Source organism: Siphateles boraxobius, unplaced genomic scaffold (assembly GCF_051911475.1).
Source record: "Siphateles boraxobius isolate OS27281-9 unplaced genomic scaffold, OSU_SipBor_1 19, whole genome shotgun sequence".
NCBI classification, from domain to species: Eukaryota; Metazoa; Chordata; class Actinopteri; order Cypriniformes; family Leuciscidae; genus Siphateles; species Siphateles boraxobius.
The window spans coordinates 1,029,774-1,055,030 of record NW_027508799.1 but is presented as its reverse complement, the minus strand read 5'-3'; the positions used below and the strand labels follow the sequence as shown (position 1 = coordinate 1,055,030).

The 25,257-nt window shown below is 49.0% G+C and overlaps 9 non-coding genes across 9 annotated transcripts; all 9 read right to left on the bottom strand.

The window, feature by feature from the left end:
* Positions 1 to 1,216: 1,216 nt before the first annotated feature.
* On the bottom strand, positions 1,217 to 1,289 carry trnaf-gaa (transfer RNA phenylalanine (anticodon GAA)). Its single transcript has one exon. It is a non-coding gene; the product is annotated as a tRNA-Phe (tRNA).
* A 309-nt stretch (positions 1,290 to 1,598) lies between these two features.
* Positions 1,599 to 1,670, bottom strand: trnaq-uug (transfer RNA glutamine (anticodon UUG)). Its single transcript has one exon. It is a non-coding gene; the product is annotated as a tRNA-Gln (tRNA).
* A 70-nt stretch (positions 1,671 to 1,740) lies between these two features.
* Positions 1,741 to 1,813, bottom strand: trnaf-gaa (transfer RNA phenylalanine (anticodon GAA)). Its single transcript has one exon. It is a non-coding gene; the product is annotated as a tRNA-Phe (tRNA).
* Positions 1,814 to 1,906: 93 nt separating this feature from the next.
* Positions 1,907 to 1,980, bottom strand: trnai-aau (transfer RNA isoleucine (anticodon AAU)). The gene has a single exon. It is a non-coding gene; the product is annotated as a tRNA-Ile (tRNA).
* An 88-nt stretch (positions 1,981 to 2,068) lies between these two features.
* Positions 2,069 to 2,140, bottom strand: trnap-agg (transfer RNA proline (anticodon AGG)). The gene has a single exon. It is a non-coding gene; the product is annotated as a tRNA-Pro (tRNA).
* Positions 2,141 to 6,229: 4,089 nt separating this feature from the next.
* trnaq-cug (transfer RNA glutamine (anticodon CUG)) lies at positions 6,230 to 6,301 on the bottom strand. Its single transcript has one exon. It is a non-coding gene; the product is annotated as a tRNA-Gln (tRNA).
* Positions 6,302 to 6,704: 403 nt separating this feature from the next.
* On the bottom strand, positions 6,705 to 6,777 carry trnaf-gaa (transfer RNA phenylalanine (anticodon GAA)). Its single transcript has one exon. It is a non-coding gene; the product is annotated as a tRNA-Phe (tRNA).
* Positions 6,778 to 7,029: 252 nt separating this feature from the next.
* On the bottom strand, positions 7,030 to 7,101 carry trnap-agg (transfer RNA proline (anticodon AGG)). Its single transcript has one exon. It is a non-coding gene; the product is annotated as a tRNA-Pro (tRNA).
* Positions 7,102 to 22,221: 15,120 nt separating this feature from the next.
* Positions 22,222 to 22,294, bottom strand: trnaf-gaa (transfer RNA phenylalanine (anticodon GAA)). The gene has a single exon. It is a non-coding gene; the product is annotated as a tRNA-Phe (tRNA).
* Positions 22,295 to 25,257: the final 2,963 nt, after the last annotated feature.

Below are 25,257 nucleotides of genomic sequence, written 5' to 3'. Positions count from 1 at the left end.
TTGTGTACAAATTGTAAATAGTGTGATGAACTTATTAATAAGAAAATAAATAACACTTCTTGGTACAATCTTGCTGGTATCATGCCATGCTTAAATCGTTTTGTTTTGTTTAGCTTTTGTGGCAGAGATTACTAAGAAACACCAAATATTACATAAAGGCGTTTATGACAATTCATAATAATATGATCATCAAACAGATCTAAAACTTAAAATGGTATATCAAATCGTTTTGGTATATCTTTTATAACATAGTTGAGAGTCATTTGTTGAAACAAAAAAACACTTGTTTTTGCCTATTCATGTATTTTTAAATATGTATAACATAGTATTTAAAAAGATAACATAAATATGTATACTGGTGTATAACATAGTATAGTATAACATATATGAATTAAACTTTTTTTTTTAAAGGTTTTAGTAAAAATCTACTTGTGCTCAAAATAATGTAATGAATGACAAAAATGAGGATGGAGGAATCGAATGAAAGCTTTTTTATACATTGGAATACTTGATCACTCGAGCGTCACTTCATAGCGTCATCAGCAGCGCTCAAAGGATCTGCCCTCATGTTGTTGCAGTTTGTTTATTTAAGAAATTCATAATAAATAATAATAAAGCAAGATACCCTGTTGAAATATGTGTAATGTGTGGTTTATATAAACTGCAAAGGTAAAGTACACTTTAAAACAGATTGTGACCGATGTGAAGGGGGAGGAGAATGTATACGTGCGTCACGTTTAGTCAATAAAACACTTCCGCATAGGATACACCTGTGTATCCTCGCTCATGACTCCTCTGAAAGCCTCCTCACTCCTCGATCCTCGCCTCCTCGCGGTGCAATTAGAGAATTGAGATGTCCTTCAAGATGGCTGAGCTCGATCGGTTTCCGGGTCATAGGATGGAGGACAGAGGAACGAGGAGACGAGGAGGGATATTGAGAAGCACCCTATGTTTCCCCAATTCCGACTCGGTTTGAGAGTGCCAATTTCACCGCCACGTCAGCAGTTGCGCATCACCTCTGTTTTTTCCCTCCCTTCCGCGAAGAACCTAAAAAATGTTCTACCGAGATTTGAACTCGGATCGCTGGATTCAAAGCCCAGAGTGCTAACCATTACACCATGGAACCAACACACCCTCCCAGCTGTCTGTCTGAGAGGCAGATAGCGATGAGGCTAGGTGGAATCAGGTGGCCTAAAGGAGGCGGGCGTGGTTCCTCTGCCGAAACCCGAGATTGAACCAGGGACCTTTAGATCTTCAGTCTAACACTCTCCCAACTGAGCTATTTCGGCCAGATACTCGTGCTGTTTAGCCTGGTAAATGAAGGTCCCACCGAGATTTGAATTCGGATCACTGGATTCAGAGCCCAGAGTGCTAACCCTTACACCATGGAACCTCGGCGTGTGTCAACTTTTCCCATGAGGTGCAGAGATTTCAGTCATTCAGTCCAGAAGCGCGATAGCAAGGAGCAAAAGAAGCCTTTGCCTTTTAAGCCCATGTTTCCCCAATTCCGACTCGGTTTGAGAGTGTCAATTTCACCGCCACGTCAGCAGTTGCGCATCACCTCTGTTTTTCCCCTCCCTTCCGCAAAGATCCTAAAAAGGTTCCACCGAGATTTGAACTCGGATCGCTGGATTCAAAGCCCAGAGTGCTAACCATTACACCATGAAACCAAAACACCCTGCTAACTGGCTGTCTGAGAGGTGGAATAAGGTAGAGTAAAAGAGGCGGAGGTTGTTCCTCTGCCGAAACCCGGGATTGAACCAGGGACCTTTAGATCTTCAGTCTAACGCTCTCCCAACTGAGCTATTTCGGCCAGGTACTTGTGTGGTTTAGCCAGCATGGATGTATGGGAGACTGCCTGTCATTTTCGAGAAAAGCAGAACGAAGGTCACAGAGAGAAAATGAGTGGCCCGTACGGGGATCGAACCCACGACCTTGGCGTTATTAGCACCACGCTCTAACCAACTGAGCTAACCGGCCTCTCTCTGGCACATTTTATCCCCAATTGCTCAGAAATATCCTGGTTGCCCTAATCAGGCTGAAGAGATTAAAAGCAAAGCCTAATAATGGGCTCGTCCGGGATTTGAACCCGGGACCTCTCGCACCCTAAGCGAGAATCATACCCCTAGACCAACGAGCCGAAACATACATCCTCCGTGCTGCTGTCGGGCCGCAAACATTTCAGCTTCCATGGCTTAAAGCGCAATTTTCTTATTAAATCAACAATTAAAAGGTAGCCGGTGCAAAGTTTCCAGCACAGAGGAAATGGGGCCTCTTTTTTTGTGGTCATTGGAAATCACGCTGCAGGACCTGCACACGAATAATGAGAAGCTTACTTACAGGAGCCTGGTCTGCAACACTGGACCCAGTTGATGTTGCAGGAGCAGAGGCAGCACTTGGCTGGACAGAAGGCTGTGGAGGAGACTGCAGAGGAGGCTGAGCAGGGCGCAGAGGAGGAGACTGCAGAGGAGGCTGGGCAGGGCGCAGAGAAGGAGACTGCAGAGGAGGCTGGGCAGGGTGCACAGGAGGAGACTGCAGAGGAGGCTGGGCAGGGTGCAGAGGAGGAGACTGCAGAGGAGGCTGGGCAGGGCGCTGCAGTCCTGTGGGTGGCTGTAGTGAGGATGGTCCTGGTGCAAAAGGACAGGGGTTGAAAGCCTTGCTGGAAAGATGGGAGATGCTCTTTCCAGTGGACAGGAAGCTCTGCAGGCGACTGGGACACCTGGCCAGGGGTCCACAATGCTGGAGGAGCAGGATAAGGGGCAGGAGCAGGGGCAGTAGCCATACCTGTCAAGTATCCCGTTTTGGCCGGGAAAGTCCCGTATTTAACCCTTCTTTCCCGCCGTCCTCCCGTATTAGTATTTTCCCGTAAATCTCCCGTATTTTAACCTGCGCTATTAAAAAATAATAATGGCCCGGGGCGGATTAAAAAAAACAAAAAACATTCGCAATCTGAGCTCTGTCACTAGCCACGCGATAACTGCCAACTGCAGTAGCCTACTACAGGTACAGTTGTCGCGAGGTTAGTGTGTTAGTGAGGTCAGAGTGACAACGCAGGAAAAAAAAAAATCGCAGACGGATGATGGACGCTACGACAGAGACGGAAGGCACTCCTGCCACAAAACCAAAACCCACATGTAAATACCGCGATCAATGGGACAGCGAATTTATTTTCTGAAGAGGAGCAGGGTAGGGGACAGTCACGCGTTTTGTAACTGCGACTTTAGCATCTTAAAACCTGTTAACCGTGGCCAGTGCGCCGACGCACTGAAGCGTTTTTTGTTTGTTTAAATAGTTCAAAGTTACTATCAGATTTAATGTTATTACCTTGACAAACTATACATCATTAAAAAGATATAACACTCAAGTTTCAGTATTTGACCACTATTGTATTCTCAGAAACTTTGAAGATGTTTCATACAAAATAAACTTCTAATAACTTTACAAAACTTTGTAGCTATTAATAACTATTTTTTCATTATGACAATAAATAATTCTACATTTACAATAAACTACCAGGTGTCAGCTTTCAAATGAGATCATACTTGTGATTTTAGTGCAAAGTGTTTATGAACTGTAGGCTATCTGTTTCAGTTTGGGTATGCCATTTCTGAGGATTTTTCAAAAGTGGTGTTGCAGCCTAAAAAGAATGCAAAGTCTGCAACAAATTTGAACAATAACTAACTAAAAGAGTAAAGAAAAGTTATGTGACATGTAAAGAAAAACTGTAAAAGAAAAGCAATATGAAATTAAAAGAATGTGTGGAATGAAAATAAAATGTAAATGTAGAGACAAGCAATGTTAAATGAACAGAAAATATGCAAATAAGCCTTTAAAATAAATGCTCTTCATATATACCCTTTTGTGTTTTCATTTAAGCTATAACACTTGTCTTAAAATGTAAGGGATAACGTGACTGGAGCTTGGTTGCGGTGGTGGGACTGTTCGCGGTGGGCGCCGGAAAATTTCCCTTATTTTCAAATCCAAAACTTGACAGGTATGGCAGTAGCACGAGCCGGGGCAGGAGCAGGGCCTCTCGAGCCTGCAGTGGCTGGAGAAAAAAGAAAAAACTTACCCACTTACAGGGTATGGCTGGAGACAAAATCTTTTGTGCCAGCTGTGAAGCAAATAATTGCTTCCCCCGCGCCAACAGGGCCTTCACATTGGTCGCCAGCAGTGGGCTGTTCTTAGTGGCAGTAGGTGGAGGAGGAACAGACACAGTGGCAGTGGGCACAGCAGCAGTGAGGACAGATGCAGTGGGCACAGTGGCGGTGGGCACGTGGGCTGGAGCCTGCCTCTTCAGCACGTATGCTTTGAAAAGGGCCATATTGGTGTTAGGCCCGGCCTTTGCCTTCTTCAGGTAGGTGATGAGAGCCTGGGCCTCCTTGCTTGGGTCCTCATACACCTCCATTATTGACCTACCCTTAAAATCCCCAAACTCCACCATCAGACACCAAGAGTCTCCTGTCCTCTGGGCCTCCTGCAGCATGGCCTGTTTTTTTCTGATACACCTCTACAGCCTCGCCTACCTCCCTGATCTGCGAGGTGTATCTGAGGAACAGGTGTTTGTTGTCCGACAGCGGGTTGTCCCTCTCCTCCTCCCCCAAAATGCTGCTGACCAGATAGCAGGCATACCACAGTGAGTTCTTCAGCAGCCACAGGAACCTCTGACCCTGGTGTTTCCCAAACTGGATCTTGCAGTGAGCCAGAACCAGGAACTGGTCTCCAGGATTCCCTCCATTCTGCCTCACAAAGGCAGTGGCCTCAGCCAGGACCTCCTCTTTACACCTGGCCCTCCCTGCCAACACGATCTTCCTCCTATTGGCCTCCTCAGTTGGCCCCATAAGGAGTCGACCCTCAGAGGTTCTTCGTAAAACCGGGTATGCATACATAATCTGAAAGGACACAGGCATAAACAGAACGTTACATAGCTGTCATATTCCAACTGAAAGTATTTTACTACAGCATTTTTTTTATGTAATTAATTATTATAATATTATAATAATGAATGATTATTATTATTATGAGCATAAGCATTATTGTTTTTTATACAACTGTGAATCACTTTGAATTGCCTTGTGTACAAATTGTAAATAGTGTGATGAACTAATTAATAAGAAAATAAATAACACTTCTTGGTACAATCTTGCTGGTATCATGCCATGCTTAAATCGTTTTGTTTTGTTTAGCTTTTGTGGCAGAGATTACTAAGAAACACCAAATATAACAAAGGCGTTTATGACAATTCATAATACTATGATCATCAAACAGATCTAAAACTTAAAATGGTATATCAAATCGTTTTGGTATATCTTTTATAACATAGTTGAGAATCATTTGTTGAAACATAAAAACACTTGTTTTTGTCTATTCATGTCTTTTTAAATATGTATAACATAGTATTTAAAAAGATAACATAAATATGTATACTGGTGTATAACATAGTATAGTATAACATATATGAATTAAACTTTTTTTTTAAAAGGTTTTAGTAAAAATCTTCTTGTGCTCAAAATAATGTAATGAATGACACAAAAAATACTAAATTAACAACAACAAAAAAATGGTTTAAGGAGGATATAGCTTAATTAGCGGTCGGCTAATTATCTTGACAGTAGTGACATGTTTTTTACTGTATATCATGGTAAAGTTGCAGGTTCACATGTACAGAAGAAAACGTGTGCTATTACACGCTAGCTGGCTTTATTGCCATGTTTAATTGTCTAAAAACAAACACTGTTTATGAATAAATAATGATCGATTATAGAGTCGTGAAGAATAGACTTACCTGTTGCAAAGATTGCAAAGATGACGATAATAACAGTGGTCGCCGATTGGTCAAAAGTAAGCCACAGGAGCAGAGCCAGGAGAGAAACGCGATTGGTCAAAAGTAAGCCACAGGAGAGAAAGGCGATTGGTCAAAAGTAAGCCACAGGAGAGAAACACGATTGGTCAAAAGTAAGCCACAGGAGAGAACGCGATTGGTCAAAAGTAAGCCACAGCATAGAAACACAATTGGCTCACGTGGGCTTACTTTGGGCTTACTTTGGCTCAATCGGTAGGAAGCAGTAGGCGCAAGCGAGAGGTAGTGGGATCGATGCCTGCATTCTCCAGTGATGTCCATCCTTTTTACGCCCCACTTCAAGGGGCACTACCTAGATGAGCTCTTGCGGCTCAGTGCTGCCGAAAAAGTTTTTTCGAACGAGGTACTGCACACATTCCTGGCAAAAGCAGGTCCCACCGAGATTTGAACTCGGATCGCTGGATTCAGAGCCCAGAGTGCTAACCATTACACCATGGAACCTTGGCGTGTGTCAACTTTTCCCATGAGCAGCAGAGATTTAAGTCATTGAGTCCAGAAGCACGATAGCAAGGATTTAAGTCATTGAGTCCAGAAGCACGATAGCAAGGAGCAAATGAAGCCTTTGCTTTTTAAGCCCATGTTTCCCCAATTCCGACTCAGTTTGAGAGTGCCAATTTCACCGCCACGTCAGCAGTTGCGCATCACCTCTGTTTCTTCCCTCCCTTCCGCAAAGAACCTAAAAAGGTTCCACCAAGATTGGAACTCGGATTTCTGGATTCAAAGACCAGAGTGCTAATCATTACACCATGGAACCAACACACTCTGCTAGCTGGCTGTCTGAGAGGGAGATAGCGATGAGGCTAGGTGGAATCAGGTAGACTAAAAGAGGCGGACGTGGTTCCTCTGCCGAAACCCGGTATTGAACCAGGGACCTTTAGATCTTCAGTCTAACGCTCTCCCAACTGAGCTATTTCAGCCAGATACTTGTATGGTTTAGCCAGCAGGTATGGGAGACCGCCTGTCATTTTCGAGAAGAGCAGAGCGAAGGTCCCAGAGAGAAAATGAGTGGCCCGTACGGGGATGAAAACCCGCCACCTTGGCGTTATTAGCACCACGCTCTAAGCAACTGAGCTAACTGGCCTCTCTCTGGCACATTTTATCCCCAATTTCTCACAAATATCCTGGTTGCCCTAATCAGGCTGAAGAGATTAAAAGCAAAGCCTAATAATGGGCTCGTCTGGGATTTGAACCCGGGACCTCTCGCACCCTAAGCGAGAATCATACCCCTAGACCAACGAGCCGAAACATACATCCTCCCTGCTGCTGCCGGGCCGCAAACATTTCAGCTTCCATGGCTTAAAGCGCAATTTTTTGATTAAATCTACTATTAAAAGGTAGCCAGTGCAAAGTTTCCAGCACAGAGGAAAAGCGGCCTCTTTTTTTGTGGTCATTGGAAATCACGCTGCAGGACCTGCACACGAATAATGAGAAGCTTACTTACAGGAGCCTGGTCTGCAACACTGGACCCAGTTGATGTTGCAGGAGCAGAGGCAGCACTTGGCTGGACAGAAGGCTGTGGAGGAGACTGCAGAGGAGGCTGAGCAGGGCGCAGAGGAGGAGACTGCAGAGGGGCTGGGCAGGGCGCAGAGGAGGAGACTGCAGAGGAGGCTGGGCAGGCCGCAGAGGAGGAGACTGCAGAGGAGGCTGGGCAGGGCGCTGCAGTCCTGTGGGTGGCTGTAGTGAGGATGGTCCTGGTGCAGAGGGACAGGGGTTGAAGGCCTTGCTGGAAAGATTGGAGTTGCTTTTTCCAGTGGACAGGAAGCTCTGCAGGCGACTGGGACACCTGGCCAGGGGTCCACAATGCTGGAGGAGCAGGATAAGGGGCAGGAGCAAGGGCAGTAGCACGAGCCGGGGCAGGAGCAGGGCCTCTGGAGCCTGCAGTGGCTGGAGAAAAAAGAAAAAAACTTACCCACTTACAGGGTTTGGCTGGAGACAAAATCTTTTGTGCCAGCTGTGAAGCAAATAAATGCTTCCCCCGCGCCAACAGGGCCTACACATTGGTCGCCAGCAGTGGCCTGTTCTTAGTGGCAGTAGGTGGAGGAGGAACAGACACAGTGGCAGTGGGCACAGCATCAGTGAGGACAGATGCAGTGGGCACAGTGGTAGTGGGCACGTGGGCTGGAGTAATGTATATAATAATGTAATGAATGACACAAAAAAATACTAAATTAACAACAACAAAAAATGGTTTAAGGAGGATATAGCTTAATTAGCGGTCGGCTAATTATCTTGACAGTAGTGGCATGTTTTTTACTGTATATCATGGTAAAGTTGCAGGTTCACATGTACAGAATAAAACGTGTGCTATTACACGCTAGCTAGCTTTATTGGCATGTTTAATTGTCCAAAAACAAACACTGTTTATGAATGAATAATGATCGATTATACAGTCGTGAAGAATAGACTTACCTGTTGGAAAGATTGCAAAGATGACGATAATAATAGCGGTCGCCGATTGGTCAAAAGTAAGCCACAGGAGCAGAGCCAGGAGAGAAACGCGATTGGTCAAAAGTAAGCCACAGGAGAGAAAGGCGATTGGTCAAAAGTAAGCCACAGGAGAGAAAAACGATTGGTCAAAAGTAAGCCACAGGAGAGAACGCGATTGGTCAAAAGTAAGCCACAGCAGAGAAACACGATTGGCTCACGTGGGCTTACTTTGGGCTTACTTTGGCTCAATCGGTAGGAAGCAGTAGGCGCAAGCGAGAGGTAGTGGGATCGATGCCTGCATTCTCCAGTGCTGTCCATCCTTTTTACGCCCCCCTTCAAGGGGCACTACCTAGATGAGCTCTTGCGGCTCAGTGCTGCCGAAAATGTTTTTTCGAACGAGGTACTGCACACATTCCTGGCAAAAGCAGGTCCCACCGAGATTTGAACTCGGATCGCTGGATTCAGAGCCAAGAGTGCAAACCATTACACCATGGAACCTTGGCGTGTGTCAACTTTTCCCATGAGCAGGAGAGATTTAAGTCATTGAGTCCAAAAGCACGATAGCAAGGAGCAAATGAAGCCTTTGCTTTTTAAGCCCATGTTTCCCCAATTCCGACTCTGTTTGAGATTGCCAATTTCACTGCCACGTCAGCAGTTGCGCATCACCTCTGCTTTTTCCCACCCTTCCGCAAAGAACCTAAAAAGGTTCTACCGAGATTGGAACTTGGATCGCTGGATTCAAAGCCCAAAGTGCTAACCATTACACCATGGAACCAACACTTCCTGATAGCTGGCTGTCTGAGAGGCAGATAGCGATGAGGCTAGGTGGAATCAGGTAGACTAAAAGAGGCGGACGTGGACGTCATTGGAAATCACGCTGCAGCACCTGCACACGAATAATGAGAAGCTTAGATACAGGAGCCTGGTCTGCAACACTGGACCCAGTTGATGTTGCAGGAGCAGGGGCAGCACTTGGCTGGACAGAAGGCTGTGGAGGAGACTGCAGAGGAGGCTGAACAGGGCGCAGAGGAGGAGACTGCAGAGGAGGCTGGGCAGGGCGCAGAGGAGGAGACTGCAGAGGAGGCTGGGCAGGGCGCAGAGGAGGAGACTGCAGAGGAGGCTGGGCAGGGTGCAGAGGAGGAGACTGCAGAGGAGGCTGGGCAGGGCGCTGCAGTCCTGTGGGTGGCTGTAGTGAGGATGGTCCTGGTGCAGAGGGACAGGGGTTGAAGGCCTTGCTGGAAAGATGGAAGTTGCTCTTTCCAGTGGACAGGAAGCTCTGCAGGCGACTGGGACACCTGGCCAGGGGTCCACAATGCTGGAGGAGCAGGATAAGGGGCAGGAGCAGGGGCAGTAGCACGAGCCGGGGCAGGAGCAGGGCCTCTCGAGCCTGCAGTGGCTGGAGCGTAAAAAAACACAACAAAATTATCTTATTGTTTTAGACTTTCACTGCATGACTTTCTCAGCTCTGCTGGACAGCTACTGCGATTACAAGGTTTACTGCAAAGCATGTATGATTAGTAGAGAGATGACAAGATGATGAAAAGATGGAAGGAAGCAGTGAAAATCATCCTGTTTTTCATCCAAGCACCATTAGAAGAAATACAAGAAGAAAAAAAGATGGGATCAGCCAAGTGTGAAGCGAAGCAGACCAAACACTACAACAGCCACTTATTCCAAGGGGAGTAAGGGAACCCAGGCTGTTCGTGGTATTTTGCCCATTCATTTAAGTTGCCATTGTCAGCACCGACACTTCGAGGTCCGCGTGCTCGAAATGGACGACACGAGCTGATATTCAGCGGTGCCGTGTCACTTTTCCAAAATCGCATATAAAGTGGCCGAGATTAGCATATATTACCATAGGCTCTCTGTGGACGCCTCTGGGGGTGCCATTGCACCGCGTGGGAGTCCACCAAGTGCTTTTGGGGTCCGCCAACTACCTACTCTTCACCATAGTCCTCTTCAGTACCATGAAGTGCCTATTTTGACCCCTAACCACCTATTTTCTTCTTCATTGCCACGAAGTGCCTATGGGGTCCCCTAACCACCTAAACTTCACCTTAGTCTTCCTCAGTGCCACGAAGTGCCTATTTTGACCCCTAACCACCTATTTTCTTCTTCATTGCCACAAAGTGCCTATGGGGTCCCCTAACCACCTAAACTTCACCGTAGTCTTCCTCAGTACCACGAAGTGCCTATTTTGACCCCTAACCACCTATTTTCTTCTCCATTGCCACGAAGTGCCTATGGGGTCCCCTAACCACCTAAACTTCACCGTAGTCTTCCTCAGTACCACGAAGTGCCTATTTTGACCCCTGACCACCTATTTTCTTCTCCATTGCCACGAAGTGCCTATGGGGTCCCTCGACCACCTAAACTTCACCGTAGTCTTCCTCAGTACCACAAAGTGCCTATTTTGACCCCTAACCACCTGTTTTTTGTCTCAAGTCACTGTGTCTCTAACTCTGAGCCGAAAAGTCACAGGGCCTCGAAATTCGGCGTGAGGGTAGCCCAGCGGGCCCCGGGGCGAGATCCTTAGTTTCAAGGTTCTACGTGGTTCCCAAGTGTGCGTTTCGGCGGTTCGGCCTGATCCACACATGGTTCAGCTTTCTCCATCCCCCAGGGTCTTTCTGGGCCCCAGTGACAGCAGGCAGATCAAGTTTGGGGCCGCCAGGGCCCCCGGGGGCCGAACGGCAAAGCGTCCCACGTACAACTTATCCCATTGATTTTCATAGGTGTTCTGTGGACATTGGGCCACAAGTGGTTTTTTTGTGTGACTAGACGCTCCCCTCTCTGTGTGCCTTCCGGGGCCGAGTGACGCAGCTTTCCAAGAAGTTTCGGGCCCCTAGCACCTCCAGGGGCCGAACGAGGTTCAGTGACACGTGCAACTTATTCAATGCGATTTCACAGGTACTTGGTGGACGGTGGTCCGATCGGCCCGAAATTGACACGTACGTCCCGTCACGGGCCCCTGGGACGGGTTCTAGAGTTCCGCGTCCCTCTGACCTTTTTTTGCGCTAATTGGCCACCAACAGCCCCATGGAACAAGTTGCACGTGAGACGTCAAAAAAACAGGGGCCAAAAGGGGTCGAAAGGCACGGCGGTGGTCCGGGGGCCCCGGGTTCTAGATCACGGGTTTGGTGGTTCTAAATCGGTTCCGAGTATGTGTTTCAGCAAAACGGTTCGAAGGAAACGCCCGATCGGCCCGAAACTGACGTATGCGTCCCGTCACGGGCCCCTGGGACGGGTTCTAGAGTTCCGCGTCCAGAGCTGCTCGTTTGGCCAAAAAACACCCCCTTGACCTGGAAGCGCCTGTGAAGTTTGAACTGAACAAGTTGCACGTGGGAGGCCGAAAACACAGGGGTCGAAAGGTCGCACCGCCTCCAAATTCGCCGCCCTGGTAGTCGAGGGGCCCCCGGTTCTAGATCCCGGATCGCAGGGTTCTAGATCGGTTCCAAGTGTATCGTTTTTTTGTGCAAAAATCTCCTCACTTTTGGTTCTACAGAGCATATGTCTTTCTGTGTGTGCAAGAGGGCTGCCATTCATTGGACCATGTGCTCGGTGAAGGGTGGACAGAAAGGTCCGATCGGCCCGAAACCGACGTATGCATCCCGTCACGGGGCCCTGGGACGGGTTCTAGAGTTCCGAGTCCCTCTGACCTTTTTTCGCACTAATTGGCCACCAACAGCCCCATGGAATAAGTTGCACGTGGGACGTCAAATAAACAGGGGCCAAAAGGGGTCGAAAGGTCGCAGCGGCCCCAAATTCCGCACGACGGTTGTCCGGGGGCCCCCGGTTCTAGATCACGGGTTTGGTGGTTCTAGATCGGTTCTAAGTATGTGTTTCAGCAAAACGGTTCGAAGGAAACACCCGACCGGCCCGAAACAGACATATGCGTCCCTTCACGGGCCCCGGGGACGGGTTCTAGAGTTCCGTGCCCAAAACTGCTCGTTTGGCCGAAAAAAGCCCCCCTTGACCTGGAAGCGCCTGTGAAGTTTAAACTGAATAAGTTGCACGTGGGAGGGCGGAAATACAGGGGTCGAAAGGTCGCACCGCCTCCAAATTCGCCGCCCTGGTAGTCGAGGGGCCCCCGGTTCTAGATCCCGGATCGCAGGGTTCTAGATCGGTTCCAAGCGTATCATTTTTTAGTGCAAAAATCTCCTCACTTTGGTTCTACTGAGCATATGTCTTTCTGTGTGTGCAAGAGGGCTGCCATTAATTGGGCCATGTGCTCGGTGAAGGGTGGACAGAAAGGTCCGATCGGCCCGAAACTGACGTATGCGTCCCGTCACGGGCCCCTGGGGCGGGTTCTAGAGTTCCGTGTCCCTCTGACCTTTTTTCACGCTAATTGGCCAGCAACAGCCCCATGGAATAAGTTGCACGTGGGACGTCAAAAAAACAGGGGCCAAAAGGGGTCGAAAGGTCGCAGCGGCCCCAAATTCAGCGCGGCGGTGGTCCGGGGGCCCCCGGTTCTAGATCACGGATTTGGTGGTTCTAGATCGGTTCTAAGTATGTGTTTCAGCCAAACGGTTTGAAGGAAACGGCCGATCGGCCCGAAACCGACACACGCGTCTCGTCACGGGCCCCGGGGACGGGTTCTAGAGTTCCGCGTCCCTCTGACCTTTTTTGGCGCAAATTGGCCACCAACAGCCCAGTGGAATAAGTTGCACGTGGGACGTCAAAAAAACAGGGGCCAAAAGGGGTCGAAAGGTCGCTGCGACCCCAAACTCGACACGGCGGTGGTCCGGGGGCCCACGGTTCTAGATCCCGGGTCGCAGGGTTCTAGATCGGTTCCGAGTGTGTTTTCAGTTTGACCCTTCAAGAGGGAATGCCAGTCTATGAGCTGACTATGAGTGCAAGTGGCCTTTGAAGAGAAACTTGAACAAATTTGGAAAAAAAATTAGCTCTGAGTTCTAGAGACTCGTCCTCCTGATATGTCGTTCGGGGGCCCGAGTGGGCCCGGCACGCAGTGTTTGGGGCCCGTGGAACCTCCGGGGGCCGAACAGGGGCCACTGACACGTGTGACTTATCCCATTCATTTTCACAAGTGTTTGGTGGACGTGTGACAGAAAGGTCCGATCGGCCCGAAACTGACGTATGCGTCCCGTCACGGGCCCCTGGGACGGGTTCTAGAGTTCCTCGTCCCTCTGACCTTTTTTGGCGCAAATTGGCCACCAACAGCCCAGTGGAATAAGTTGCACGTGGGACGTCAAAAAAACAGGGGCCAAAAGGGGTCGGAAGGTCGCTGCGACCCCAAACTCGACACGGCGGTGGTCCGGGGGCCCACGGTTCTATATCCCGGGTCGCAGGGTTCTAGATCGGTTCCGAGTGTGTTTTCGGTTTGACCCTTCAAGAGGGAATGTCAGTCTATGAGCTCACTATGAGTGCAAGTGACCTTTGAAGAGAAACTTGAACAAGGGTTGAAAAAAAATTAGCCCTGAGTTCTAGAGACCCGTCCTCCTGATATGTCGTTCGGGGGCCCGAGTGGGCCCGGCACGCAGTGTTTGGGGCCCGTGGGACCTCCGGGGGCCGAACAGGGGCCACTGACACGTGCGACTTATCCCATTCATTTTCACAGGTGTTTGGTGGCCGTGTGACAGAAAGGTCCGATCGGCCCGAAACTGACGTATGCGTCCCGTCACGGGCCCCTGGGACGGGTTCTAGAGTTCCGCGTCCCTCTGACCATTTTTCACGCTAATTGGCCACCAACAGCCCCATGGAATAAGTTGCACGTGGGACGTCAAAAAAACAGGGGCCAAAAGGGGTCGAAAGGTCGCAGCGGCCCCAAATTCGGCACGGCGGGGGCCCGGGGGCCCCCGGTTCTAGATCACGGATTTGGTGGTTCTAGATCGGTTCTAAGTATGTGTTTCAGCCAAACGGTTCGAAGGAAACGCCCGATCGGCCCGAAACCGACATATGCGTCCCTTCACGGGCCCCGGGGACGGGTTCTAGAGTTCCGTGCCCAAAACTGCCCGTTTGGCCGAAAAAAGCCCCCCTTGACCTGGAAGAGCCTGTGAAGTTTGAACTGAATAAGTTGCACGTGGGAGGGCGGAAATACAGGGGTCGAAAGGTCGCACCGCCTCCAAATTCGCCGCCCTGGTAGTCGGGGGGCCCCCGGTTCTAGATCCCGGATCGCAGGGTTCTAGATCGGTTCCGAGCGTATCATTTTTTAGTGCAAAAATCTCCTCACTTTGGTTCTACTGAGCATATGTCTTTCTGTGTGTGCAAGAGGGCTGCCATTAATTGGACCATGTGCTCGGTGAAGGGTGGACAGAAAGGTCCGATCGGCCCGAAACTGACGTATGCGTCCCGTCACGGGGCCCTGGGACGGGTTCTAGAGTTCCGCGACCCTCTGACCTTTTTTCACGCTAATTGGCCACCAACAGCCCCATGGAATAAGTTGCACGTGGGACGTCAAAAAAACAGGGGCCAAAAGGGGTCGAAAGGTCGCAGCGGCCCCAAATTCGGCACGGCGGGGGTCCGGGGGCCCCCGGTTCTAGATCACGGATTTGGTGGTTCTAGGTCGGTTCTAAGTATGTGTTTCAGCCAAACGGTTTGAAGGAAACGCCCGATCGGCCCGAAACCGACACACGCGTCTCGTCACGGGCCCCGGGGGCGGGTTCTAGAGTTCCGCGTCCCTCTGACCTTTTTTGGCGCTTATTGGCCACCAACAGCCCCATGGAATAAGTTGCACGTGGGACGTCAAATAAACAGTTGCCCTAAGGGGTCAAAAGGTCGTAGGACCTCGAGATTCGTCACGGACGACCGCCACGGGCCCCCGAATCGGGCCCCAGAGTATCGTGGCTCTAGATGCTTCCTGAGCCTAGTAGGCCCTCTAATCCTAACTGCTGAATTAACCCTAGCAGACACATGCTCCCATAGAGATCAATGGGAGACAGAGAGGTGCATAAAAAATAGCTAAAAATAAACTTGGCATGTCTCGACCTAGCCCGCTCGGTCTGTCGCAGAGGGCCACGCGACGCAACTTTATGCCGAGTTTGGGGCCCCTCGGACCCCCGGGGGCCGCGCGGGAGCCACTGACACGTGCAACTTATCCCATTCATTTTCATAGGCGTTTGGTGGACATCCGCACGTAACGGTCCCAATAGCTCCGAATGGCTCCAATTTGAAATCTGTGGCCCCTCAGGGTCCCCTCAGACGGTCCGCAAAGACTGGGGTCCGTAGTACCCCGTTAAGTGCGTTAGAGTCAAAAACAGCATCCCACCTGTAACCTATTTGATTGGTGCCCTAAATGCTGTCCGTGGACAGTCCATTTTTAGGCTAATTATGCATAATTAATAGCTTTAATGTACATCAGTGTGTTGTATTGTGGCCCCTGTGTGGTGTACAGTAGGTTTCACCTAATAAAACCACTGTAATTATGAAATATGACCTATTAATGCATTGACCACGGGCAGCCTATTTGGACCCCGTCAAATAAGTTGCAGGTGGGACTTCACCACATGTGATGAAATCGCCTAATCTTTACGGGGATTCACCCGCTGAAAATGTCTAAGTAAAAAACAGCATCCCACCTGTAGCTTATTCGACAGGGTCCAAATAGGCTGTTCATGGACAGTCCATTCGTGATCACATATGCGGTCAGCGGGACGAATAGGCTCTCTGTGGTCAGTGGGCAGGGCCACGGGCTGTCACTTAGATTGGCCGTGGACAAACAGGCCATTCAAATAAGTTGCAGGTGGGATGCTGTTTTATATTTTGATGTCATGACTGATAAAAATGAATAAAATTGATTAAATATCAATTTTACGTTCATCTCTGGGCCCCCCTGAGCGATTTGCAGCCTTCAGAACCCCGAAATTCCACTGTCCACGAACAGCCTAAATTTTTGAATGGGATAGATTGTACGTGGGACGTCCAGATCTCAGCCTCTGGACACAATTTGGAGCTGAAACCTGCGCTCCTGCACTCATCTGGACGTGCCCAGACAGTGCTGTGAATTTCAGGGAGTTTGGAGAAACTTGAAAATCCGACCCAAAAATTCTCAAAGATTTTGAGATTTTTTGGGTCGGATTTTCAAGTTTCTCCAATCTCTTTGAAATTCACACCATGGGCAGGGCATGTCCAGATGAGAACAGGAGCGCAGGTTTCATCTCCAAATTGTGTCCAGAGGCTGAGATCTGGACGTCCCACCTGCAACTTATCCCATTCAAAAATTTAGGCTGTTCGTGGACAGTGGAATTTCGGGGTTCTGAAGGCTGCAAATCGCTCAGTGGGGCCCATAGATTATCGTAAAATTGATATTTAATTATTTTTATGCATTTTTTAATCAATCATGACATTAAAATATAGAAAAGATCCCACCTGTAACTTATTCAACAGGGTCCAAATAGGCTGGTCGTGGATAGTCCATTTTTAGGCTAATTATGCATATTTAATAGTTTTAATGTACATCAGTGTGTTGTGTTGTGTCCCCAGTGTGGTTTACAGTAGGTTTGACCACATAAAACCACTGTAATTATGAATTATGACCTATTAATGCATTGACCACGGACAGCCTATTTGGACCCCGTCAAATAAGTTACAGGTGGGCCCTTACTTTGCCCACCTGTAACTTATTTGACAGGGTCCAAATAGGCTGTCTGTGGACAGTCCATTTTCAGTGGGCCCTTACTTTGCCCACCTGTAACTTATTTGACAGGGTCCAAATAGGCTGTTCGTGGACAGTCCATTCGTGGTCACATAGGCGGTCACATAGTGGGACGAATAGGCTGTCCGTGGTCAGTGGGCAGGGCCACGGGCTGTCACTTAGATTGGCCATGGACGAACAGGCCGTTCGTGGTCACTAGGCGGTCAGTGGGACGAATAGGCTGTCCATGGTCACTGGGCAGGGCCACGGGCTGTCACTTAGATTGGCCATGGACGAACAGGCCGTTCGTGGTCACTAGGCGGTCAGTGGGACGAATAGGCTGTCCATGGTCACTGGGCAGGGCCACGGGCTGTCACTTAGATTGGCCATGGACGAGCAGGCCGTTCGTGGTCACTAGGCGGTCAGTGGGACGAATAGGCTGTCCATGGTCACTGGGCAGGGCCACGGGCTGTCACTTAGATTGGCCATGGACGAACAGGCCGTTCGTGGTCACATAGGCGGTCAGTGGGACGAATAGGCTGTCCATGGTCAGTGGGCAGGGCCACGGGCTGTCACTTAGATTGGCCGTGGACCTAACAGGCCGTTCGTGGTCACATAGGCAGTCAGTGGGATGAATAGGCTGTTCGTGGTCACATAGGCGGTCAGTGGGATGAATAGGCTGTCCGTGGTCAGTGGGCAGGGCCACGGGCTGTCACTTAGATTGGCCGTGGACGAACAGGCCGTTCGTGGTCACATAGGCGGTCAGTGGGACGAACAGGCTGTCCATGGTCACTGGGCAGGGCCACGGGCTGTCACTTAGATTGGCCGTGGACCTAACAGGCCGTTCGTCGTCACATAGGCAGCCAGTGGGACGAACAGGCCGTTCGTGGTCACATAGGCGGTCAGTGGGACGAATAGGCTGTCCATGGTCAGTGGGCAGGGCCACGGGCTGTCACTTAGATTGGCCGTGGACGAACAGGCCGTTCGTGGTCACACAGGCTCTCAGTGGGATGAATAGGCTGTTCGTGGTCACATATGCGGTCAGTGGGATGAATAGGCTGTTCGTGGTCACATAGGTGGTCAGTGGGATGAATAGGCTGTTCATGGTCACATAGGCGGTCAGTGGGATGAATAGGCTGTACGTGGTCAGTGGGCAGGGCCACGGGCTGTCATTTAGATTGGCCGTGGACGAACAGGCCGTTCGTGGTCAAATAGGCGGTCAGTGGGACGAATAGGCTGTCCATGGTCAGTGGGCAGGGCCACATGCTGTCACTTAGATTGGCCGTGGACCTAACAGGCCATTCGTGGTCACATAGGCAGTCAGTGGGATGAATAGGCTGTTCGTGGTCACATAGGCGGTCAGTGGGATGAATAGGCTGTCCATGGTCACTGGGCAGGGCCACGGGCTGTCACTTAGATTGGCCGTGGACGAACAGGCCGTTCGTGGTCACACAGGCTGTCAGTGGGATGAATAGGCTGTTCGTGGTCACATATGCGGTCAGTGGGATGAATAGGCTGTTCGTGGTCACTTAGGTGGTCAGTGGGATGAATAGGCTGTTCGTGGTCACATAGGCGGTCAGTGGGATGAATAGGCTGTACGTGGTCAGTGGGCAGGGCCACGGGCTGTCATTTAGATTGGCCGTGGACGAACAGGCCGTTCGTGGTCACATAGGCTGTCAGTGGGACGAATAGGCTGTCCTTGGTCACTGAGCAGGGCCACGGGCTGTCATTTAGATTGGCCGTGGACGAACAGGCCGTTCGTGGTCACACAGGCGGTCAGTGGGACGAATAGGCTGTCCGTGGTCACACAGGCGGTCAGGGGGACGAATAGGCCGTTCGTGGTCACATAGGTGGTCAGTGGGATGAATAGGCTGTTCGTGGTCACACAGGCGGTCAGGAAGACGAATAGGCCGTTCGTGGTCACATAGGTGGTCGGTGGGATGAATAGGCTGTTCTTGGTCACACAGGCGGTCAGGGGGACGAATAGGCCGTTCGTGGTCACATAGGTGGTCGGTGGGATGAATAGGCCGTTCGTGGTCACACAGGCGGTCAGGGGGACGAATAGGCCGTTCGTGGTCACATAGGTGGTCGTTGGGATGAATAGGCCGTTCGTGGTCACATAGGTGGTTAGGGGGACGAATAGGCTGTTCGTGTCAGTGGGCGGGGCCCCGGGCCGTCACTTTGGTTGGCCGTGGGCGAAAAGGCCGTTCGTGGTCACACAGGCGGTAAGGGGGACGAATAGGCTGTTCGTGTCAGTGGGCGTGGTCAGGGGGCGGTCCCAGGCTGTTCGCAGGTCACAGGTGGGACGAACGGGCGCTTCGTGGTCGGTGGGTGTGGTCAGGGAATTGCGCGAAAAGGCGGTCAGGGGGATGCGCGTGCGCTCCGTGGACGCCCGCCCGCAACCTGTTCGCCGCGCGTCGGATCGACTGCGGGTGGTCGGCGAGTCGCCCCCTTGTGGCCGATGCCCGGATTGCGAGCGAGGGGGCCGGATTTCGTCGTCCTCCCGCGGGGCCCCCGAGGCCCCCGGGCCCGAGGCGAAGCCTCTGGCCCGCCCCGTCGGGCCCCCCCTGCGGCGTGGCGCCGTCGGCCGGGCCCCGAAAAATCATCTAGGGGGCGTCGCGCGGGGGTCCACTAACCTCCTACCACGAACTACCTTTTAAGCTGTCCGCCGACCCCTTCCCTAACGTGGTGGCCTAAAGAGAGTGGGGGAAGTTTGAGATGACAAGAATGAGCTTTAATCAATGATTACGATAAAAAATTAAATAAAACCTTTTACATACACCTTTAAATTATCTTTTTTCCTTTGAGGATGTTCACTCAAAGAGTGAATGTAGATTGACACCTGAGAAGTGCCATTCCTCTGTGTTGTGAAATAAAATAATATGTCATTTAAAAAATACTGTTTTGTTTTATTTGTAATTGTTTGTAAAATATTGTTTAAGATTTACATACCTTGAGGAAGTTGTTCCTCAGCTTGCGAGGCTACAGTTGCCATCTCCAGGTCATCTTCCTCCTCAAAAAAATCCGTAGCAGCAGAGTCTGTAAAATAACATAAAACACTAAGCACATGTCACCAACACACTTGTATGCGTTAAGTGATACTCACCACATGTAAAGAGCTGTCTCCGGGCTGCGGACTCAGACGCAGGTGGTACACGTGGTCCTGCAGCTGTTGAACACGTATTTTCGTTAGACATATATACTGCATAATATATACTGTAATGATTTTAAAGCTTGCAAATCACTTACAGGGTTTGGCTGGAGACAAAATCTTTTGTGCCAGCTGTGAAGCAGATGAATGCTTCCCCCACGCCAACAGGGCCTTCACATTGGTCGCCAGCAGTGGGCTGTTCTTAGTGGCAGTAGGTGGAGGAGGAACAGACACAGTGGCAGTGGGCACAGCAGCAGTGAGGACAGATGCAATGGGCACAGTGGTGGTGGGCACGTGGGCTAGAGCCTGCCTCTTCAGCACGTATGGTTTGAAAAGGGCCATATTGGTGTTAGGCCTGGCCTTTGCCTTCTTCAGGTAGGTGATGAGAGCCTGGGCCTCCTTGCTTGGGTCCTCATACACCTCCTTCATTGACCTACCCTTAAAATCCCCAAACTCCACCATCAGACATCCAGAGTCTCCTGTCCTCTGGGCCTCCTGCAGCATGACCTGTTTTTTTTCTGATACACCTCTACAGCCTCGCCTACCTCCCTGATCTGCGAGGTGTATCTGAGGAACAGGTGTTTGTTGTCCGACAGCGGGTTGTCCCTCTCCTCCTCCCCCAAAACGCTGCTGACCAGATAGCAGGCATACCACAGTGAGTTCTTCAGCAGCCACAGGAACCTCTGACCCTGGTGTTTCCCAAACTGGATCTTGCAGTGAGCCAGAACCAGGAACTGGTCTCCAGGATTCCCTCCATTCTGCCTCACAAAGGCAGTGGCCTCAGCCAGGACCTCCTCTTTACACCTGGCCCTCCCTGCCAACACGATCTTCCTCCTATTGGCCTCCTCAGTTGGCCCCATAAGGAGTCGACCCTCAGAGGTTCTTCGTAAAAGCGGGTATGCATACATAATCTGAAAGGACACAGGCATAAACAGAACGTTACATAGCTGTCATATTCCAACTGAAAGTATTTTACTACAGCATTTTTTTTTATGTAATTAATTATTATAATATTATAATAATTAATGATTATTATTATTATGAGCATAAGCATTATTGTTTTTTATACAACTGTGAATCACTTTGAATTGCCTTGTGTACAAATTGTAAATAGTGTGATGAACTAATTAATAAGAAAATAAATAACACTTCTTGGTACAATCTTGCTGGTATCATGCCATGCTTAAATCGTTTTGTTTTGTTTAGCTTTTGTGGCAGAGATTACTAAGAAACACCAAATATAACATAAAGGCGTTTATGACAATTCATAATAATATGATCATCAAACAGATCTAAAACTTAAAATGGTATATCAAATCGTTTTGGTATATCTTTTATAACATAGTTGAGAATCATTTGTTGAAACAAAAAAACACTTGTTTTTGCCTATTCATGTCTTTTTAAATATGTATAACATAGTATTTAAAAAGATAACATAAATATGTATACTGGTGTATAACATAGTATAGTATAACATATATGAATTAAACTTTTTTTTTTAAAGGTTTTAGTAAAAATCTTCTTGTGCTCAAAATAATGTAATGAATGACAAAAATGAGGATGGAGGAATCGAATGAAAGCTTTTTTATACATTGGAATACTTGATCACTCGAGCGTCACTTCATAGCGTCATCAGCAGCGCTCAAAGGATCTGCCCTCATGTTGTTGCAGTTTGTTTATTTAAGAAATTCATAATAAATAATAATAAAGCAAGATACCCTGTTGAAATATGTGTAATGTGTGGTTTATATAAACTGCAAAGGTAAAGTATACTTTAAAACAGATTGTGACCGATGTGAAGGGGGAGGAGAATGTATACGTGTGTCACGTTTAGTCAATAAAACACTTCCGCATAGGATACACCTGTGTATCCGGGTCATAGGATGGAGGACAGAGGAACGAGGAGACGAGGAGGGATATTGAGAAGCACCCTATGTTTCCCCAATTCCGACTCGGTTTGAGAGTGCCAATTTCACCGCCACGTCAGCAGTTGCGCATCACCTCTGTTTTTTCCCTCCCTTCCGCGAAGAACCTAAAAAGGTTCTACCGAGATTTGAACTCGGATCGCCACCTAGCCCAGAGTGCTAACCATTACACCATGGAACCAACACACCCTCCCAGCTGTCTGTCTGAGAGGCAGATAGCGATGAGGCTAGGTGGAATCAGGTAGCCTAAAGGAGGCGGGCGTGGTTCCTCTGCCGAAACCCGAGATTGAACCAGGGACCTTTAGATCTTCAGTCTAACACTCTCCCAACTGAGCTATTTCGGCCAGGTACTTGTGCTGTTTAGCCTGGCAAATGAAGGTCCCACCGAGATTTGAATTCGGATCACTGGATTCAGAGCCCAGAGTGCGAACCCTTACACCATGGAACCTCGGCGTGTGTCAACTTTTCCCTTGTGGTGCAGAGATGTAAGTCATTCAGTCCAGAAGCGCGATAGCAAGGAGCAAAAGAAGCCTTTGCTTTTTAAGCCCATGTTTCCCCAATTCCGACTCGGTTTGAGAGTGCCAATTTCACCGCCACGTCAGCAGTTGCACATCACCTCTGTTTTTCCCCTCCCTTCCGCAAAGATCCTAAAAAGGTTCCACCGAGATTTTAACTCGAATCGCTGGATTCAAAGTCCCAGGAGTCCTGTGGGTGGCTGTAGTGAGGATGGTCTTGGTGCAGAGGGACAGGGGTTGAAAGCCTTGCTGGAAAGATGGGAGTTGCTCTTTCCAGTGGACAGGAAGCTCTGCAGGCGACTGGGACACCTGGCCAGGGGTCCACAATGCTGGAGGAGCAGGATAAGGGGCAGGAGCAGGGGCAGTAGCACGAGCCGGGGCAGGAGCAGGGCCTCTCGAGCCTGCAGTGGCTGGAGAAAAAAGAAAAAACTTACCCACTTACAGGGTTTGGCTGGAGACAAAATCTTTTGTGCCAGCTGTGAAGCAAATAAATGCTTCCCCCGCGCCAACAGGGCCTTCACATTGGTCGCCAGCAGTGGGCTGTTCTTAGTGGCAGTAGGTGGAGGAGGAACAGACACAGTGGCAGTGGGCACAGCAGCAGTGAGGACAGATGCAGTGGGCACAGTGGCGGTGGGCACGTGGGCTGGAGCCTGCCTCTTCAGCACGTATGCTTTGAAAAGGGCCATATTGGTGTTAGGCCCGGCCTTTGCCTTCTTCAGGTAGGTGATGAGAGCCTGGGCCTCCTTGCTTGGGTCCTCATACACCTCCTTTATTGACCTACCCTTAAAATCCCCAAACTCCACCATCAGACACCAAGAGTCTCCTGTCCTGTGGGCATCCTGCAGCATGGCCTGTTTTTTTCTGATACACCTCTACAGCCTCGCCTACCTCCCTGATCTGCGAGGTGTATCTGAGGAACCGGTGTTTGTTGTCCGACAGCGGGTTGTCCCTCTCCTCCTCCCCCAAAATGCTGCTGACCAGATAGCAGGCATACCACAGTGAGTTCTTCAGCAGCCTGAGGAACCTCTGACCCTGGTGTTTCCCAAACTGGATCTTGCAGTGAGCCAGAACCAGGAACTGGTCTCCAGGATTCCCTCCATTCTGCCTCACAAAGGCAGTGGCCTCAGCCAAGACCTCCTCTTTACACCTGGCCCTCCCTGCCAACACGATCTTCCTCCTATTGGCCTCCTCAGTTGGCCCCATAAGGAGTCGACCCTCAGAGGTTCTTCGTAAAACCGGGTATGCATACATAATCTGAAAGGACACAGGCATAAACAGAACGTTACATAGCTGTCATATTCCAACTGAAAGTATTGTTGTGAACTTCTTCTTCTCAAGTGTAGAAAAGATAGAGTTGCAAACCAGGAGATTGTTGAGGTATAAGTTCTTTATTTCGTCGCTGTAGTCATCTCAATCAAGTCTAACTAAGGCAGTATACATTTAGTTCATATACCCTTTCAGGAGGAGGAGTTACATAAAGGTGGAAACAAAAGCATGCAAATGAGGCATCTGGGTTAAGGATGTGCCCTAGACTGAGAGTGTTACCAATCCTAATCCAATCAGCATAACAGTGTAATGTAAATATCCTAATCCAATCAGCCAGACTCTTCACCGATACCTTCACATTATCTTAATGGCCAGGCAGTGCATAAAGACAAAAGGTGATAGTCTCAGTGCTCTGACCAATTTAACTTACAATAGAGAGCTGGACAGACAGGAACAGGCAGGTTTGTGACATCATTTACCTTAGATACAAAATTCACACTAATAAACTTTCTCAGTTTCTATGCTATTGTATTGGAAGCTCAATTATACATTTAAAATAAAATTTGTAATCCTACAGTTCCCCCTTTGAGAGTTCTAAATAACTCTCACAAAATACAAATTTAAAGACTTAAAAGTTCATTCTTGTAACTTGTGATCGTTACAGGCACATAATGCGTGTTCTATGTTTGCTTTTCTGCAATTGCATGCTGACACAGAAACAAACATGCAAATTTAGGGTCCGTGAAGTTCTTAAGGGTAATAGTCTTTTCTGTTTGGAACTGTCATTTCTTTGTGAGGGGCGTGAGTCATTTGTTGAATGAAACACTTGATACTGTGGACGCATAGATAGTACGCTATTAGAAGAAATAACAGCAGAATTGCTATTTCCTTTATCCACAGCCAGGGTTTCCCAATCAAGTTTCCGAACCATGAAAAATTTACTTCAGTCATCTGGTGTAATTTTGCTGAAAGATCAAGAATGTCTTGTTGGATTTTGTTCAAGTTCTCTGTTGGATCCATTAAAACCCGGTGCAGCACTCAGGTCCGATGATGGTGCAGGCTCCTTCCGTTGCTAGAATGTAATCTAAGGCCACTCTGTTCTGTAAGATCATTATCTTGTGCGAAGCGAGAGTGTCTGTGATGTTACTGGTACGACAATCTTGATCATGTTGATGGATGACTGAAGGTTTCGTATGTGAGTCTCTGCGTTGTGTATTTTTTTTTTTCTTTTCTTTATCCTTTTGTGATAGTTGGCTCGGAAGAGGGTCAAGTTGTTTCTTGAGGTTTTCTTGTGGCTTCATACGCAGATGACGAGGTCAGTGCGTATGAGTCTCGGGAAGTCATCAGTGGTATCTGCACAGAGTAAGAAAGAAAACAAAAGACAGGAGAGCAGTATTTGTTCAAACACTAGGGTTGTAAACTTTTCCGAGTCTGCTAAGCAGTAGAGCAGTATTTGTTCAAACACTAGGGTTGTAAACTTTTTCTGGGTCTGCTATTGTCGTTCCATCTCTCCCTATTTCTTAATT